Below are 20,679 nucleotides of genomic sequence, written 5' to 3' on the forward strand. Positions count from 1 at the left end.
TCCAGGTGGTGGCGGATGTAGAATACCCGGAGCGGCGGAGGGGCTCCTACATTTGCCACGCGCCGGACGAGTTGGTGCAGCAGGCGGTGGGGGAGGTGTTGCGGCAAGTTAGGCCCTGTGTGCTCCGGGCCCTGCAGACGCCTCTGGTGGTAAAACTACGCGGGAGCACCACCGCCTGGTACGCCAAGTTCCATCAGGCGCAGGAGAACGTGTTGTGGGAGCAGCAGCCAGCACAGGGTCCAACGCCTCAGGGGGGGTATCGATGTCGTGTGTGCCAACGGCATCTTCGGTCGTTTGGCGGCTTGATTGCCCATCTAAATGGGCATATGCAATTTTACCCGTATAGGTGTTGGAGTTGCCCCAAGCGGTATGCGTCGTCCGCAGCGCTCTCCGTGCATCGCCGTCTTCGCCACTGAAGTGGGTTTCTGTGCCACTCAGTTACGGCTGTGAAGTAAGTTTTAATTTAAAATTTGTTGGAAAGCAGAAAAAAAAATAATAAATGGATTTGTATTATCCTTCATATTATTTCGGCCTGATTAGTTACGGGGGGGGGGGGGGGGGGGTGCTCTTGTGATGTAACCTTGTGTTGTCTTCTCTAATCTTATACAGACGCAAACAAGAAACGCACCATTGGGTGGTCGAGTTGGGTAGCATGGCAACTCTGTCGTCTCTAGTTTTCTTGTATGTATCATACATACATACATACTGGTTTGAACATTCCAGTATAGAGAATGAAGCAAAAAAAAATGAATCGAAAGATTTATTTTACCGTTTTTTTTTGCTTCAATTCATGTGGAGTTTTACGCGTTGCTGGACAAAAAAGGTAAGTGGTAAAATATTTTTCAATAATTTTACTGAAATAAATATTTTCTTAGGTTATTTCAGATTTATAACTCATTTTCTTTATTTTTTTCTTTTTCAGGTGGATGGCGGGGGCAAAAAAATGGCAATAGTGGCTTCAATTCATGTGGAGTTTTACGCGTTGCTGGACAAAAAGGGTAAGTGGTAAAATATTTTGCAATAATTTTACTGAAATAAATATTTTCTTAGGTTATTTCAGATTTTTAACTCATTTTCTTTATTTTTTCTTTTTCAGGTGGATGGCGGTGGCAAAAAAATGGCAATAGTGGCCGGACCAGCAGCCGGCGCCGTAGGAGATGATTTACCAGCCACATTTTTACCAGAAGTTTCCGACATAATGCGGAGTTTCGGCGACAGCGATCACCCACGCCTAGAAAGTGTCAAATTGGTGGAACACATACTGCAACAGCAATTACGTGGTATGTTTAATGAAGCCTCTTTTGTTGCAATGCGACGAAAAAAATAGTCCTTGTCCAGCACAGGCTGATGTGGAATTTCCTACTTCGAACAACACGCAGCAGCTCGCAGTTTTGTTTTGTTTTCCCCAGTAAGTTATTAATTATAAGCAACAAACTTAAAAATAAAATGCCTACAAGTGGTCATAAATATAGTGCTCTACTGCCCACATATAATGAAAAAGAAAATTTGCCAATTATAGTTTGGCTAATTGTCAAATACCTCAGCGAAAGTGGTTACAAATATGAAGTTATAGTAATTGACGATGGTAGTCCAGATGGAACTTTAGATTTAGCTTAGGATCTATAAAAAATCTATGGGGAACCGACGATAGTGCTGCGACCGCGCGAATCCAAACTGGGTCTTGGTACTGCATACATCAACGGTATCAAACACGCCACTGGAGATTTTATTATAATAGTGGATGCGGATTTGAGCCATCATCCGAGATTCATTCCCGCATTCATTGAGCTTCAAGCTACAAAGGACTATGATATAGTCTCAGGTACACGGTATAGAGGTGAGGGTGGGGTTTTCGGTTGGGACTTCAAACGTAAACTCATATCTCGCGGAGCTAACTTCCTTTCGCAAATTCTACTGCGTCCCAATGCGTCGGATTTAACTGGTTCATTTCGTTTAGATAAAAGGGACGTGCTCGGGAAATGTATTGCCAGTTGTGTTTCGAAAGGCTATGTCTTTCAAGTGGAAATGTTAGTACGCGCACGTCAACATGGCTTCAGTATTGGTGAAGTACCTATAACATTTGTGGATCGCGTGTACGGCACCTCAAAACTGGGCGGAACAGAAGTTATTCAATTTGCCAAAAATTTATTATATTTAGTTGCAATGCGTAGTAAGTAGTACAGCAACAACGCATGAACAGAAAAAATGGGTATTTTGTTCTGTGCGAGATTTAGTACGCGCGAATGTGCGTAGGGCTTTCACTTGCGATACAGTGTTACATTTGTGTGTATCTCGCTTGAGTGTTATAAAGAGTGGTGACTTGAATGATGAGAACAATTTAACGATTGTGTTTCCAAATGCAAAATTTATTAAGCTACTAGTCGATTGTGGAATGAATGTTAACGCCAAAAATGAGGCCAAAATCAACGCCACTAAATGTTGCTGTGCAACCATATAACTATTCTAATGATATTATATCGTTGCGATTGGAACACGGCGGGGACCTAGATCAACCAAATAAATCGGAATGAGCGTCCATTCACTTTGTAAGCAATCCAGCCAATACAATACCTCTAATGAATTTTATGAATCTTAAGTGTCTAGCTGCTACAGTTATAAGTAAATATAAAATTCCCTATCACCCTCAAATATCGAAATTACTTCAAGATTTTGTTAAACAACATGAACCTTGAAAATATACGTACATATATTTCAATTGCCTGGGCTGGGTCATTTGGATACGAACACATTCAGGACGTCCCAAAAAGTATACCTATCTTTACAAGACTCGACGCAAGGTTATTTGTTAGCCAAAATGGTGACTAGGTTTTGGCGTCGTCCGAGATACGACATAGATGATCCTCATGCTCCATATCATAAACGTATGAATTCTTTCCGTTTAAGGTAAAATATGAAATTAAAAGTGGAACACCATTAGTAATGTTTCTGGTTCTGTTTTAATTCATTGTTGAGAAGCGTTTTCCCTTTTTTTTTCTTTTGTGATCAACAACGCATCCCATTTTCGCGAAAAATAACCGGGAAGCTTTGCGGCAGTCCGCTACCTCCCCCCACCAGTGGTAAGGGGTAGCAGATACTGCGTAAAGTTGTAAAAATAACATTAGTCGGTTTTTTTTTTTTTTGTTAAAACCTCGTTCAAGTCTGACACTTCCCCCCACCAGTGGTAAGGGGTATCAGATACTGTTCGAGGTAAGGGAAGTATCCACCCGGTGGAATGCACTCCCGCTTTCAGCGACCTTTTGTAAGTCTGGCACTTCCCCCCACCCGTGGTAAGGGGTACTGGATACTGCTCAAGGTTAGGGAACTTTTTCCCACTTCCAAAAAAAAAATTTTTTTTTTGACTTATGTGAAATTACGAAACGACTCCTTTCTTGATTGGGGTTTTTTTTGAAATTCCCATTCGTAATCCAGTAAGCGGGACGAATCTAATAGTCTAGTAGTAATGATAATGGTTTTGCAAGTGCCAATATGTTGTGGGGGAAATGATTCGGTTTCTACTGAACATTTCGTGCTTGATAAGGTCATGTTGGGTTGGTCACTCTTTCAGACATTGTTTAGAAAATGCCGCACGTTGGACTTTTATTCAAAAAATGCACTATGTTGCCCAAAAAACTCCCTCTCCGAGCATAAGTTCAAAGCATTTTTGTTAATGAAATACATTCCGGGATGAAGTGTTCTTCACTCTCACTCTAATATAGGGCGGTTTGGAGAAAAGTCCGGAATCGGGAAATTTTTGACATTGAGATAGCATGATTCGAAGATGTAGGCGACATGGGGTGAGAAGCTACTCAGCAGCCCAAGTAACTACCAAGTTCTCCAACAAACTATAATATGTATAAAATTTCTAAACCAAGGCAACAATCAGTATTTACTTTAGTGCGTCGGTAGTTTGATAATACTGGTCTGTGTTCGATTATCGTTAGCACGAACGCACATATTTATGAATGGAATGGTTTTCTTACACAAATTGTGAGCCCAGACTTTCGGTGTTTATGCTTAAACTGAAATTCACCCTAATTGGAGAAATGTTTGAAGACCTTTTGAAAGGTATTCAAGATCAATGTTCAAAACCTTTTGACAATCCGTCTAAAAAGAATTGTTAGTTATAAGGGCTTTTTGGAGGCCACTTATAACATGCTTTCTTTTAGTAAATTTTTATGAGGTTTCATTTATTTTGTTTACACAATTTGTGAACCAACATCAACGCTTTGTAAGCTTAATGTTTGTTTGGGAAAGCTTTTATTGTAGACTTCCTACATGACGTGTACGTTGTTCTTATGAATTATAACTATTGGAGTCCTGATTGCTAGGCCCGCTTCGGTGCTGTTGGCCTCGTGCATTTGACCGAGTGCTGATGCAATATGTGGCAGATCGGTTCACCCTTCTGCGGTAGGTTGTTATGATGTCCTCGTTATGGGATAACGAGTGAATGGGATGGTCTCTGGTGTCCTCGCTCGGGGCGGGCGAGTGAATTCGGGGATTTTCTGGTGTCCTCGCTCTGGGTGAGCGAGTGAATTATGGGGTTTTCTGTTCAGGGGGCCCCGGTTAGTCTTGTTAAAAAAAAACTTAGATCGGAAAGGAAAAATGTTTTTTTTGTTTGCGAGCTTTTTGTACGCTCTCCCGCGTCTTCGTGCGTCTCGCTCCGTAGTCAGGTGTAGGAGTCCCTCCGGCAGACTCGAAACGAGACCGGAGGTAGAGAAAAAAAAGAGAAGATGTAGGATCGCCCTCCGGTAGACTCGCACCATCACGAGACCGGGGGGTTGATTAGGGCATAGCCACAAGCTTAGGGATAGCGGGGCATCACGGCGCGTGGTTGAAACGCGTCTTCATGTCCCGCGCTCCCTTTCCCCATTGCCATCGCGTAGTACGTTTTAGGGTTCCCCTCCGGTAGACTCGCACCATCACGAGACCGGGGGGTTGATTATAATATATGGCTCGGGAGAAACGCAGGCTTAGGGGTAGAGAGACACGAAGACGCGGGTTCCTTAATTTGCTTTCTATGCTATTACAACCGTGGGCCTCTAATTGTAGGTAGTCGGGGGAAAAGGTGTTTTGGGTTTGATTTTTTTTTGAAGGGAGGGGTATGGAGGAACGGAGGGATTGTTAGGAGGAGCACTTAGCCTTCTCGCAATCCGTCTCTTCCGTTGGAAGAAGGATCAGTTTGACCAAAGGTCGTCTGACTTGACCCTTCTCGGTTTTGAGGTCGACTACGCGTACTCGGTCATCTTCGCCGGGGTGTACGTCGACAACTCGACCTAACCTCCATTCGTTGGGAGATAAGTGGTCCTCTTTGAGGACAGCGAGATCTCCCACTTTTATATTTTGTTTGGGATGCTTCCACTTCACTCTTTTTTGAAGTTCGGATAGATATTCGGTTTTCCATCGCTTGCAGAAAGTGTGATGGAGGGCTTTGAGTTTCTGCCACCGATTGATCATCGAGGCAGGGCTCTCACTAGCATCCGGCTCTGGCGGAGCCAGTAGATGGCCGCCAGTGAGGAAATGACCTGGAGTAAGCGGCTCAAGGTCCGTTGGGTCATTGGATGCCGGGCTGAGGGGCCGCGAGTTCAGGCATGCCTCGATGCGGCACAAGAGTGTATGGAATTCCTCGAATGTAAATTTCTGTGGTGAGGCTATCTTTTTGAAGTGGCTTTTGAAGCTTTTCACTCCAGCCTCCCACAGCCCTCCCATGTGGGGAGCGCCCGCAGGGATGAAATGCCAAGTGAGTGACTGGTGGCTGTACTTCGAGACAGCATTGTCTCGGGGTTGTGCCATGAAAGTTTTGAATTCCGATCGTAGGGATCGTGAAGCTCCGACAAAGTTTGTACCGTTGTCGGAGTAGACGTTTTTGGGACATCCGCGTCTAGATATAAAACGGGCAAAAGCCGCAAGAAATGATGGGGTGCTGAGGTCAGTAGTGGCCTCCAGATGAATCGCTCGTGTGGAAAAACACACGAAAAGGCAGACATAGCCTTTGGATAGTCGACACCCTCTGCCGCGGTAACTTTTAATGTCGAAGGGTCCGGCAAAGTCGACTCCAGTATTCGTGAATGCACGGCTGAATGTCGTGCGTTCGCGAGGGAGAATACCCATAAGTTGGGTCTGAGCACGCTTTCGGTGTACAGTGCAAACTTTGCAATAGTGAATTGTAGCCCTAATCATGGTTTTGATGTTAGGTATCCAGTATTGGGTGCGTATCAGACGCAACATGAGTTGGTTCTCCCCATGCAAACTTTGTTGATGAAACATTAGGACTGTCAGCCGGGATAACCGACAGTTGTATGGGAGGAGGATTGGGTGGCGTTCAGTAAAAGCTAAGTCCTTTGACGCTCCGAGTCGCCCTCCTACCCGAATTATGCCATCTTGGTCTAAGTAGGGATTAAGTGAAAGTATTACACTTTTCCCTCCAATTGGTTTTCCGGCCTTTAGATCATTATATTCGGAACTATAATGTTGTTTCTGATAGATTTTAATTAAGAGTTGGGTTACTGATTTGATCTCATCCGGAGAGATTAAATGTGACTTGACCTGAAATGCTTTTTTTGTTCTGGGGTGAGTTCTTCGGTAGAACCTCATTACGTATGAGAGCACCCGTAAAGCCCTAGGTAGGTCTGAAAAGCGTTGAAGAACATCGATAGTATTTACTGTTGTTGTTGCGCAGGTCTTCGCCCTCTTTTCCTCTACGGAGGTGATGTAGTCACTTTCTTGTGCTGGCCATTGGGAAGTGTCTTCTTGCAGCCAAGAAGGTCCCTGCCACCACAACGAATTGTTGACCAATTCAGACGCAGGCAATCCTCTGCTACCTAAATCTGCTGGGTTAGATTCTGAGTTTACATGCAGCCAGTCCTTATTTCCGACCATGTCGATGATCTTGGTGATCCGATGTGCGACGAAAGTGGACCAGGAACACGGCGGTTTCCTTATCCATGCGAGGACGATAGTTGAATCCGTCCAAAGGTGAACTCTCACTGGTCCCAACTTCAGGTTCTTGAAAATGGATTCGGTGATTTCCGCTAACAGCACGGCTCCGCAAAGCTCTAATCGTGGAAGAGAAAGAGTTTTCACTGGGGCTACTCGGGTTTTGGCTAGAAGTAGGTTTGTGCAGACATTATCATCCGTTTTGACACGCATGTAAATGACTGCTGCATAAGCCTTCTCGGATGCGTCACAAAATCCATGGATCTCGATGTCGGTTCCTGGAGAAAAGTTGACCCATCTAGGTATCCGGATTTTATCGATTTCATGGTATTGGTCGGTGAAGGTTTTCCATCGTTCCAGCGTGCTGGTAGATACTGGTTCGTCCCAAGCGGTGCCTTCCAACCAAATACTCTGCATGAGTATTTTTGCCACAATGACCATAGGCGCAAGCCAGCCTAAAGGGTCGAAAAGTTTGGCTATAGCGGATAGGACTGCTCGTTTGGTGATGTTTGCACCATTTTCCAGGGTTCCTGCCTTGAAATAAAATACGTCTGAGTGAGCGTTCCATCGTATTCCCAGGGCTTTTACCGAACTAGCTTCTTCGAACGCTAAGAAATCCTCGCTGAGCAAGTCCGTTTTGGGGATGTCCTTTAGAATTTCCTTACAGTTTGAAGTCCACTTGCGTAATGGAAAGCCAGCTGAGTGTAAGGCTTCGTGAATCTCGTTTCTTGCTTTGATGGTTGACGCTATTGTGTGTCCTCCAGATAAAACATCATCTACGTACATACTCTCTCTTAGTATGCTAGCCGCTGTAGGGTGTGAATTTGCGACGTCGTCAGCCAGTTGTAGGAGCGTTCTTATCGCGAGATATGGAGCGCAATTCACTCCGAAGGTAACCGTCTTTAATTCGTAAAGACTAATAGGGTCATTCGGGGAAGTGCGATGCACAATACGTTGAAATTTGGTGTGATTTTCGTTCACCCAAATTTGTCGATACATCTTTTCGATGTCGCTATTGAAGACGAAACGGTATAGCCTCCATCGTAATATGAGGATGGGTAGATCGGCTTGTAGAACTGGGCCTGGGAGTAGAATATCATTTAGGCTCTTCCCGTTGGCCGTAGGGCTCGAGGCATTGAATACTACGCGTACCTTTGTAGTGGTACTTTCCGCTTTAATAACGGCGTGGTGGGGCAGGAAATAATTATCCGAATCGTCGGATGGAATATTCTTTTCAATTTTTCTCATATGTCCGAGCGTTTCATATTCTGACAACACTCGAACATACTCTTTACCTAAGTCTGGGTTTTTTATTAGCCGCCCCTCATTCCGGAAGAATTGAGAGCATGCACGCTTCAGGGATTGTCCTAAGTTAATATTGTTAGGGTAATCCTGCCGGAATGGTAGTGACACGGTGTACCTTCCATTCTCACTTCGCTGCGTTGTTTCCTTAAATAATTGTTCGCAGTACCTTTCCTCTTCATTCAATATTTTATTTTTGGGTAGATTTTCTACCTCCCAGAAAGCTTTTAATTGACTGTCTAACGCAACCTCGTTGTAAAAAGACATAATGCTCTTCGTTGGATTCGGTGATTCGATACGACCGGTTAGTATCCAACCGAACACTGTCTCTTGGGCTAAGAGTGTGTTTAGCACATTCTTCTTTATACCGCTCATTATAATTTGGGGATATATGTCTCCGCCAAGTATGAGGTCTACGTCTTCGTTGACGTATAACCTCTTGTCTGCCAAAACCAAGTCTGGGAATGCCTGCATAGTCATTGCGTTGATTGTGATGCCTGAAACATGGGCATGCATTTTCCTCGCTGGCAAATTGATTCTGCGTTTCAGTCTTTCAGTTATAAAGGAACATTCAGACCCAGAATCAATTAATGCCCGCGCGGAGAAGTCGGTACCATTATGGTGAATGTGTACGCGAGCAGTTCCTAATAGCACGCCTGTGCTGGAATTGGCATGGCAGGATTTGACATTCTGATTCGCAGAGGAAGGTGGTTGTCCCGATTCCTGTCTTTTCCTTGCCTGTGCCGAAGTTGATGGGGCATTATCCGCATCTTTGAAGGGATTTCGTACCGCCGGTTGCTGAAGTGTGTCCGCATGCAGGAGCGTGTGGTGACGAGAGTGGCATTTGGAACAGTTGTATGAACTGGTGCACCTCGTCACTGTGTGTCCTGGGGATAAACAATTCAGGCAGCCATTTGTGGATTTGACGAATTTAATCCTTTCTACTGGGTTTAAATCGCAAAAACGTGAACAGTTGCGTAATCTGTGCTCCGTAGATTTGCACATTTTACACATTGATTTTGTTGTTTGCTTGGTTACTTTGGTTTGAAAAGCACCAAGTCTTTTTGTAGGGTTTTCTGTCGACTGGCGCGACGTGTTTGATTTTTGCACTTTAGAAGTGGCATTCCCTGTAAAACCAGACACGGTTTCAAGTGTCTGGAAACGATTTGACAAGAATTTGTCCATATCCTCCCACTTGGATATGTCCGTCTTGTGGTCAATGCTCTGCTCCCATAGAGCCAACGTATTTTCAGGTAATTTTGTCGAACATAAATAGGTAATAATCGCATCCCAATTTGAAACATCGATCTGATGTGTTTTTAAAGATGCCAAGCAATTATTTATGTCGCGCTGTAAGGTTTTGATAGAGCTGCCGCACTCGCTATCTATCTTTTTTAGATTAAACAAAATTTGTAGTTGTGAGTTCACGAGAATCCGTTTATTCTCGTATCTCTCACATAGGTTTTTCCAGGCTGTTTCGAAGCCTTCATTTGTCAAGGGACATTTCTTGACGATGTCCTTTGCCTCACCTTGAGTTTTCTGATTGAGGTGGAACAACTTTTCTACCGGGCTTAGGCGACTGTTATTTTTATAGATGGCCGTGAACAGGTCACGAAACGTTGGCCAAGATAGGTAGTCGCCCTTGAATACCTCAGTATCGCAAGCTGGCAGGCGGATACTGTGTTCGCGCCCGCGTTCTCCCTCAGGTTTGACTGCCCTATCTTTTTCCTCCTTCAATTTGGCTTGAAGTTCAGCCATGTTTGACATGCATCTCAGGAATACGGCATATGCCGCTTTATGCTTGATCTTGACCGCTGCAATTTTCTTTGCGTCGAGCGTGTCAGAGCCAAGCAACTCCTCTAGGGCGTTCTCTGCTTTTTCCCACTTAGCTTGCAACTCTTTTTGCTGTATTGCAAGAGTGTGTACAGTGTGCAGAGCCGCATTGATGTCATTAAAATCGGCCTCGAATTCGATTATTCGATCGGCCAATCTAATATATGATTCCATGTTCATGGATTAAAATTTGTGATCAAATTAAAAGGGGTTGTAACACTGAAAAAACCTGTGCGAATCACCCAACCAACAACGATTAAAATATAGAAAAAACTCTTTATTTAACGCTTTCAATTTGTTTATTTTTTCACTGACTTTGCAGCTTATTTGTGCCGAAAACCAGGGAGAAGGGGAGAGCAACAACAACGTCTTTTGTGGAATTAAAGGGGGCCACTCGCCACTTCAACGTTCAAATTTGTTATAAATAAGTGCGCGCGCTGATATAACAACTCGACGAAAAGTGTAAAAACTCAGTGAAAACTGTTGTAAAAACTGTGTCGATTGAATTAGTGAAAATTAAAGTGCTTGAAAAGAAAATGAAAATTGCCACAGCCGTATGGCGTGAGATTTTAATGTGAATGTGAGGTTATGTACACCTCTTCCTTGTGCTGTGTCCGGAGAGCCTTACCGCTGGTGGGGGGACAGACCAGATAGTCACAAGGAATGTTAAACGACGTTTATGCAACGCGTTTGCACTTATTTTCCTTTTCGGCACTAAATTTTTTACACTTTTCGCGGTCAATCAGAAATCACTACGCACTTTAAATTGATTTTTCGCACTTTCTATTTGTTGTTTTAACCAAAAAAAATGTGGCAAGAAATATTGCACTTACTCAGGTATTTTTTGGTGACTTGTATACTGGTGATGTGGCAGGTAGCTTATGGTATTGTAGTGGCTTCAGCTGGCTCAGTGTTTTTTCTTTTCACGTTTTGGTGTTATGTAGTGATATGTGCGATGATGTGAGAAGATGACTCGGTGTTTTTTGACGCTGGTATGATATCATAAACTTTTCGTTGGTGGGCAAACTTCTTTTTCGGATGACTTTATTTGTGATTTTGTGGTACGGTCAGCTATGATTATTTGTAATGTGGACTGTATATGCGCTTTAATTCCTCTCTCGGGGAGAAGGACCAAATGTTCGGCCTGAGTGCGTCGTAAACCGGCAGTGGGTAGGCGCACAAGGGTCGGTCTCGGTTGGCAATTCACTCCAATGAAATAAGAGAAAGCACAAGAGGATTTTCCTCGTTATAATGGGTGGACTTTATTAGATAAGTAAAAATAAGTTGGGTACAATATTACCTGAATTGATTGTGATCAGAACGGCAGAGATCGTTGGCGGCAGATGCGTGCTGGTTGGCTGTTGAAATCAAAAAAGAGGCCGGTTGTATAGCAAGCTACAACCGTTGACCCGCAAAATCCTCCGTTTTGGAGGGGAAAGGCACCCACACATCAACCCCGACATGCATATGCATGAGTGCTGACAAAAAGCACACACACACGCGCATGTACATGCATGCACATGCATGAGGGTGATGGTGTGGGTGGTTATAAATTAATTCGAGTATCGAGTATCGATTTGCAGAGTTGCATTGGGGGGGGGGGGGGGGGGGGGGGGGTCGCAATCAGATGCGGACAAGTTAGGCATACTGCCTAAACACGACCGATCTCATCAATTTTTTCAGGCAACAATATGTGCAATATACGAAAGTATATGGTGAAGTTTGAAGCTTCAATCTGTTAAATTGAAAAAAATTGGTTGTATGGAGGATATATGCTATAGGGGTCCGATCCGGCCAGTTCCGACAAATGTCTAATCGGACACCCAAATACACCCGCTCACCAAATTTTATCAAGATATCTCAAAAATTGAGGGACTAGTTTGCATACAAACAGACAGACGGACATGGCTAAATCAACTCATCTCTTCAACTTGATTATTTCGGTATACTTAATGGTGGGTCTATCTATTTTCCTTTAAGGACTTACAATTTTGGGTTTGCTTTTGGAAAAATTACCTATTTGAAAAAAGCTCGCTGAAAAATATTGGCATAACAGCTTAAGTTAAATCAAGAATGGAAAATCTTGGAAAATTTGAGCAGATGTGGCAATTTCACGCGTCCGTTGAACGAAATATTGACAATCTGCTGATAATCGCTAGGAAATTAGCGACATTCCATCAACTAAGCAGCACTTTAGCAATACTACTGTTATTATTTGGCCGCTCAAACACACACATATTAATTGTGCATTAAATCTAAAATATACAAATACACCATAATAATTTACACGGCCAAAGCCATAATAATTTACACGGGTCATCAACTCTTTCTCTGATTCAAAATCTGAACTACCAGCGCTACCGTCAACAGCTCAGTGTCATCATTGCCAGTAGCGCCAATAACACCAAACTCGTGCCTGACACACAAAAGTTGTTTCACTCAATAGCGCAAGTAAAATGTACTACGCAATCACTACTAAGTAGCGTCAAAAATTCGCTTGGAGTCATTTCGTCAATGAGCTACCATTGAGCTGGCACCGCATTGGCGCTGGCGCCATGCAATTTACATCACTAAAATTGCGCGAATGCCCAGGCTCATGACTTTGTTAATCCAGATGGCGAAAACGAACACTCAAAGGAATGCAACCTTGCAAACAACAGCCGTCATTTTCAAAGTGTAAAAATTCTGTGATACAACAAACGCTAACGCGGTTAGGCTCTTATCGGTAAGTGTTGCATACTTTTCTGCGCACTTGATATTGTTTTACAGATTTTTGGCGATGGAATTTTAGCTAAGCGAAAGTTGGAATATTAGCCGTGTTTTTTTATACACGCGTATAGGTTTACGTTTGCGCGTGAAAAAAACGCCTATCCTCGCTTACATAATGCTTAGGAGACCCATCTAGCGGCAGTGGTTAAACAACTAGCTACAGCTACAGCGTGTACCGAAAAGCGGAGACACGACCCTCTGTTGTATGCCTATGTATAACATATAGCTAAATCAGTTGCGATGAATTGTGGACACACATAGAATACATAGAATTAGTGTAGGGGGTGAAACAAAAACACATATTTCAGTTACATCTGCGTATAATGCGTATTGGAATTTATTAGTACACATTTTATGCGCAGCAACTTCAGAGAAGTATTTAAAGTTTGGCGCATATAAATTATAAGCGTATAGACGTTTACGTGTAAAAAAAAATAAGGCTATTATTTTAAAACAGATTTAACACACAGAGCAGAGATCTGCAATGAGTAGTTGTAAACTGAACACCACATAGGCCAAGTCACAATAAAATATGATTTTAAGTTAGTTAACACTGTTTGACACAATTTTATATGTGCTCTCTGTCAAAAGCCGAGGTAGGTCTTTAGCAGGTATTCGAATCGCGAACTTGACTGTTCAAAGTTGACTTCGAATAAACCCTGTAATGTTGATGCATTAAAAGAAATGGATAGAATGAGAAACGTTACAAATAACTAAGTAAAGTTTACGTAACTAATTTAAACAATATTTTACCCTACTAAAAATTACAAAAAAAAATGCATATTTAAATTAAATTTAAGAAAAAGGCTTTTCTAAGAACAAGCTTCTATTACTTGTTAATAAAACGAACTAAAAAGTAAAAAATAAAATTAAAGAAAAAAAAACTTTTTTAAAAATAAGCTTTTATTATTTTGGTTAATAAAATTAACTAAAAAGTAAACAATAAATTGACTCTAAAGAAATATAACACTTCATAAGTTCATTGTAAGCTTAAACGATAATTAGGCTTTTTCGTCTGCGACAAAAAAATTCTATATCGTACATAATTATATATTTTTAACATTAAAACTTTACACCTAAATTATTAAAGCTTACAGTTTATATCACAGTCCTAATTGTTCTAATAAAAGCGTGTTACATTACGACAGCAAGAAAATGAGATCCTAAATGTTCTTAATTATACCATCAAAATTTAACACGTTTTTTATTAGAACAATTTCGACTGTGATATAAACTGTAAGATTTAATAATTTAGGTGTAAAGTTTTAATGTTAAAAATATATAATTCTGTACGATATAGAATTTTTTTGTCGCAGACGAAAAAGCCTAATTATCGTTTAAGCTTACAATGAACTTATGAAGTGTTATATTTCTTTAGAGTCAATTTATTGTTTACTTTTTAGTTAATTTTATTAACCAAAATAATAAAAGCTTATTTTTAAAAAAGTTTTTTTTTTTCTTTAATTTTATTACTATTACAAACCGGAACTGAAATTTCCATGTGGTAATAGTATATAATAGTACAAAAGTACATGGAATAGGGTTGTTTTGCTCTTTATTTCTCTTTTCTTTCAGCTCCCGCTGCTACAGCCTTGGTACCTGTACTGTAGATGAGCGTGGGGAGATGAGTCAATGAATGATTATATATATAAAATGAATGGTAATATTTATATATCATTGTCGTAATCTCTATTTTAATTGATTCTTTGCCTAACATTTTATCGTATGCACATATTTAAGTGAGAGTTTTAACTATTTCTTAATATAAGCAAGAAAATAAGTAAAGGGTGTTCCCGTCTGGGTTATTTATTTGATTTCTTCTAAACTTTGAAAATTATATGCAAGTCGTAAACTTTGAAAATTATATGCAAGTAATCGCAGTACCTTTTTTAGTTATTTTGATTGATAAATTGATAATTATTTTGATCGGGATAGGTTAGGTTAGGTTAGGTTAGGGTGGCTGCCCGAGGGCACACTTAGGCCAGTAGTACTAGGCCCGTTGTGATACCACGAAAAACACCGTTACCTTTCCTCTTCGAACCATTTTGAGGACCTGATGAAAGCTACCAGGTCCTTGACGTCATGCTCCACAACCTGACTCATAGTATCAAGAAATGGAGCTCCCAGAAAGCGCTGCCGTGCTCCGCTTAGCGCTGGGCAGTTGCAAATGAGGTGAACCACCGTTTCCTCCTCCTCATCTTCTTTACAACTCCTACAGCAACGAGGATAAGGCGCTCCTAGCCTTTCTGCATGCCTAGCTATGAGGCAATGACCCGTTAGTGCCCCCACAAGTGTGGAAATTGTATCCCTTCTTAGGTTTTACACGTGACGGGACCTTTTAGGATCCCATTTAGGCCAGGTTTCTTTCGATGTTCGACATCCCGGTGTTTGTAGCCATCTTTCGTCGGCTTGACGGTAGATGTGCTCTTTTAGCATTAGCTTGCATGTGTACAGGGGCATACCTAAGCGTTCTTCTCTAGGAAGAACCTGCTTGGTTGTACCCTGCCTAGCGAGTTCATCTGCAATGCAGTTTCCCTCGATATCCCTATGTCCAGGGACCCATGTGAGGTGTACACGGTTCTGTTGAGCCATCTCTTGAAGAGATCGGCGACAGTTTAGTGCTAGTTCAGAATTGAACGAGTGGGAGCCCAGAGATTTTATGGCAGCTTGGCTGTCGCTGAAGATAAAAATTTCTTTGCCGACAATGTATGTCCCTATCCTAGCTGCGGCTTCCATTATGGCTGCAACTTCTGCCTGGAATACACTGCAGTGGTCGGGTAGTCTGAATGAGAGCTGGAGGTGAAGGTCCCTTGAGTATACTCCACCCCCAACTCTCCCGTTTAGCTTGGAGCCGTCCGTGTATATGGAAATGCTGTTGCTCATAGCAAGGCACTTATCCGACTCCGTCCAGTCATCCCTGCTGGGTACGTTTATCTCAAAGTTGGTTTCCGCAACTGTTGTGGTCGCACAGCGATCCGTGCTAGGAGGGATAAAACTGTATTTATTTAGTATACTTGAGTGTCCTGTGGTCCTGTTGTTCCAGCACGACAACTCCCTTAGATGCAGGGCTGACGTTGCCGCTGCTCGATGACCAGCCAGATCCAATGGAAATATGTCAAGAATGACCTGAAGAGCTTCGCTAGGCGTTGTTCTTAGAGCCCCGCTTATGCTTATCAAGCTGGATCTGTGGACTTTACCCAACAAGTTTAGGTTTGACGCCTTGATCAAGGCTGGCCACCATACGACTACCCCATACAGCAGCATGGGTTTGATAATCGCGGTTTAAATCCATCTGCATATGTTGGGGGTGAGTCCCCATTTTTTGCCAATGGCTCTTTTACACGTATATAATGCAATGTACGCTTTCTTTTGTCGCTGGATAACGTTGTCCTTCCAGTTCAGCTTTTTGTCTAAAACTACGCCTAGAAAATTGGCTTTATCTGCCAGGCTTAGGCGCACCCCATTTAGTTCTGGTAGGTTCACTGATGGTATTTTGTATCGTTTGGTATATAAGACAAGCTCTACTTTATCGGAGTTGACGCTGAGTCCACATCGGGAAGCCCACAAGGAAACCTCTCGCAATGCTACCTGCATCAAGTCGCACAAAGTTTGAGGGAACTTGCCTCTGTAGATAATCGCTAGGTCATCAGCATATGCCACGACCTTCCCGCTCCCCCAACTAGTATCTCTTAATAGCGAGTTTACCGTTAGGTTCCATAGTAAAGGGGAAAGGACACCACCCTGGGGCGTGCCCCTTGCGACAATATCGTGTTATCTCAACCTTCCCCAGTGAGGAAAGCACTTTCCTTCCCCTGAGCAGTTGATCAATTAGTCCCACTAGGGGTCTATTTACGTCCAGATCAGTTAAAGCATTGTTAACGGCGTCTGGACTTATATTGTTGAATGCTCCTTCAATGTCTAGGAAGGCCACACGACAATAATCCTTTTCGAACAAGGATGTTTCTATAGTAGAGACTAGGCTGTGTAGCGCAGTCTCCGCAGATTTACCTTTGGTGTACGCGTGTTGATAGTCCGAAATGAGATTCCTATCAATGCTTGTAGTGAGAAAATCGCTAACTATTCTCTCTAGGGTCTTGAGTACGAAGGATGAAAGACTGATAGGTCTATAGTCCTTCGGCTCGTAGTGAGAGGCTTTGCCTGCCTTAGGAATGAATATGACCGTGGCGCTCCTCCATGCACACGGAATATAGTTCATAGCCAAACAAGCGGTATATATGTGCCGCAGCCAGTTGGCTGATAACTCCAAAGAGTAGATAAGTTGAGCGGGTACAATCCCGTCTGGTCCAGCAGCCTTAAAATGTTTAAAACTTTTGACTGCCCACCTCACTCTCTCCTCAGTGATGGGTATATTCACAGCTTGGTTTGCTGCAGGTACTTCCGGTGCGTTGGTCACATTTCCCGGGAAATGTGTGTCCAGGAGCAGCTCTAGAGTTTCCCCTTCTGTGCTGGTCCAGGTACCATTCGGTCTCCGCAGAAAGCTAATAGCTGTTTGCGTCTTAGAAAGCACGCACCGTAGCCTGGATGTGTCCACGACACTTTCGACTTCAGTGCAGAAATTTCTCCATGAAGTTCTCTTCGCTTGTCTCAGGACTTTTTTGTAGGTCCTTAGTTTGTCCTTGTATTCTAGCCATTGTGACCCGTCGGGATAAGAAATAAATGAATTTAGAATTACCAATACATACCACTAGTATATAAGTAAACATAAAATTTGTGAAAAATAAACTTATATGAAGAGGATATGAGTTACTTTGTATTCTTTGGCCGAAACAGTGTTAAGGAAAATACAGGCTCTCTAAATTTTCTTTTGTGTTAGTGTGGTTGCTGCCCTGGTGGCACACTAGGAATGAGTAAGGTGCTGCAACTTACTGACGGACGATGATTCACACTAGACCAGTACAGACGAACGAACGCCAGGATCAAGGGAACTCCACTCGGTTATCGGAGTCAAAGTGGAGTTCAAGGTTGTTCATGCCTCCGGAAAACGAGGGGTGGGATGACTCCACTTGACACAGACGGTCTTCTTCCGCTTTCTTTCTTCTCCTTTTCTTTCTCCTTATCTTCTACAGGTCCCTATGCTTTTCTCATCTAGGCATGATACCTAATCATAATTTTGTTTTTGTAACTGTGGGTCGAGGAAGGTGGGAAGAACCGCTCCTCAACGCCGACGAGCCTCAGCCGGGCTACCAGTGTGCCAACCCGCCACCCTTCTCGGCCCGGACCAAGCAGTTACATTACAATGGCGCCCAACGAAATAGCCCGATCATATTTTAATTTTTTTCACATTTCTTTCTACTAATCTTTCTTTCAGTTTATTTTTTTGTACTTTTCAAAATATAACCCGAACATTAATTTAAATTTCCCATCACAGCTTACTGTTTCGATCTAAACTTACTTTTTCGCTATTACTATTTTTAAACGGTTTAATTTAGCTTGACTTGACATGCATGAACGGCCGTTGTGAACGAATTTTGTAATTGAAATTTAAGTAACTTCCCGATAAGCTACAAACTTGAAACTTGGAATAAAGTGCAGAACACGATGACAATGCAATAATAAGAAAAAAATCGCCGCAAGGTGGCGCAAATATCGAGATATTAAAAAAAATCGTACTTGTGGTTAAATTTTTGGTTCCATATTTGGAACACGTAATACACACAAGAATAGAAAGCGACCTATGGAAAAAAATCTCCGCTAAGTGGCGCAAGGATCAAGATATTCACAAAAATCGCATTTGTGGTCCGATTTGGCTCATATTTGGAACACATATTTCTGTAACAGATGTCGCAGTGCTGTGAATATCAATTGGCAAGACCAGAATTGAAGTAGGAATAATGAAGACAAACAAAAAACCGCTGTGATGGCTGAATGGTTATAGCAGCGGCGCCTAAACGTTGCCGATGAAGGAATTTAGCAGTTCCGAAATGGATCTATACAACGAGCTTTGGCAGTTGTCTAAATTTTTTCTTTCTTCTATTCTAATTTAAAATTTTTTCAATTAAGAAAAAATATATTATAACAATAATAATGATAAAATAATTATTGTTAGGCCCTGAGCTCGATATTAACTCGCGATATTACAAATCAGTAGGCCGATATAACAACAAAAATTGTTAAAAATCTTCGTAAAAAAATCTTACACATGATTGGACTTAATGTTCTAAATTTCATACACGCTAATAAAATTGAAATGCAATATCAAGGCACCGTGGCAAATTCTGGCAAAATATATTTAAATGCATATTTTTGGCAAATATGAAATGAATAATTGCTATTAGAAAGATTTCTCACCGTAGCAAAAATATATCTCACCAAGGTAATTTTCTACCGTTGAACACTAGAGGCATATGTTCAATTTGAAAACGACATCTAACCATTTAACTACTTACCAACAGATGGCGCTTAGGGAAGAAAGGTGACATTTAATTAAACTAACTGATAGTTGTCATTCGTGAAATTTACAAGTTTTTGGAATGTAATACAATTGTGAGACTTTCATAGTGTATAACTAAAAAATGTTTGAAATTAATAATTCGGCGTATAAAGATACTCGACCTAAATAACTTAGTTATCGATTTCACTAATTGTCATAACAATCCCCTATACTATGGGCTGGAATTACCCTGTTCAAATTTTTCATTCCAGTTCACTTTGCGGTTAGTGTTTGATATGTTTTTGAAATCTATTTTTATGGAAATCAAATATTTGTAAGTAAAAATATATAATATATGTGCATATAAAAAAAGTAGAGTTTGATTAATGATGACATGTAGAACAAAGTTAGTTATGCGGCATACTCGAAGATTGCCGAGCAAAGCTCGGTCACCCAGGTACTTTTTCTTATTTTCCTAGTAACTTTTTTTTGCAATATATTTTTTCTTGTATTGGACAGGTTAGGGTTACGAGGGTAGCATCACTTTCCGAGTCGGTGAAGCGATGTGTACCAAAGTAACAATTAGATAGACGGGGGTAGTGCTAGCCCGACTTCGAAGTTCCCTTTCTTCTACTTCAACGTTTTGACAAGGTGGTATTCGAAGTCGAAACTAGCACAGTTCAAGAGATTTTTTTTGTTTTTGGCAAAGCTGCTCAAACTGCCATGAAGATGTTCCGGCAACAACTGCATGTGAGGTTTACAGCGATTGGCCACTGGGGGTAGAATAGGGTTTTAAGAAAATAGGATGTTCTGCAACCACGGCTGGAGCAAGTGCTCTGACCGTAGATGTGCCAAACAGGGTAATTAGAGAGGAATTAGCTGACACGACTTCGGACAGGGAACTGACGGACGTAAGCAGCACCGACCTATATTTCAATTCCTTCCCGAGGTCAACACCGAAACACACTAACCACTTAACGAATATTTTACCTTTCCAATTTAAAATTACTGTAAGACCATAAAGTCAGCGTTTACTTAGTTTCCAAATAAATTTGAGTGTAATTTAAATAGAGTTTAAGCTTTTAATATTTTTACCGTTTTCCTTTTAGTTTCTCAAATTGTCTTATATATTTTTATTGAATTTTTTTTTAAGCAAGTATCTAGGGGATACATAAGCCACCAAATTTTAAATTTAGATTCGGATTGTCCTTTTTATTTTATTTTGTTGTTTTCTACTTTTTTACTTTACTTTACTTTTTACTTTTTTTACACAAATTTCATCGTTCTAAGCGCGTATAAAGCAATTATACTTAATGAACCACAAACTGAATCTTAAAGTGGATACTGAATTGTTAGTCCTTTTCTTTCTTTAATATTTGTTTTTACACATTCCTTTTTTCAATGTTGATAATTATAAGGAAGTTCAATCTGCCATATTGGGAGTTTTGTTC

At 41.5% G+C, this 20,679-nt stretch overlaps 1 protein-coding gene and 1 pseudogene across 10 annotated transcripts in view; one reads left to right on the plus strand and one right to left on the minus strand.

The window, feature by feature from the left end:
• The window catches only part of PGAP1 (GPI inositol-deacylase), a 1,928,961-nt gene that overhangs the window by 763,606 nt on the left and 1,144,676 nt on the right, over positions 1-20,679 (minus strand). The window lies entirely within an intron of this gene.
• Positions 754-2,178, plus strand: LOC137247673 (dolichol-phosphate mannosyltransferase subunit 1-like; annotated as a pseudogene).

The sequence above is a fragment of the Eurosta solidaginis genome, chromosome 4 (genome assembly GCF_040869045.1).
Source record: "Eurosta solidaginis isolate ZX-2024a chromosome 4, ASM4086904v1, whole genome shotgun sequence".
Classification (NCBI taxonomy): domain Eukaryota; kingdom Metazoa; phylum Arthropoda; class Insecta; order Diptera; family Tephritidae; genus Eurosta; species Eurosta solidaginis.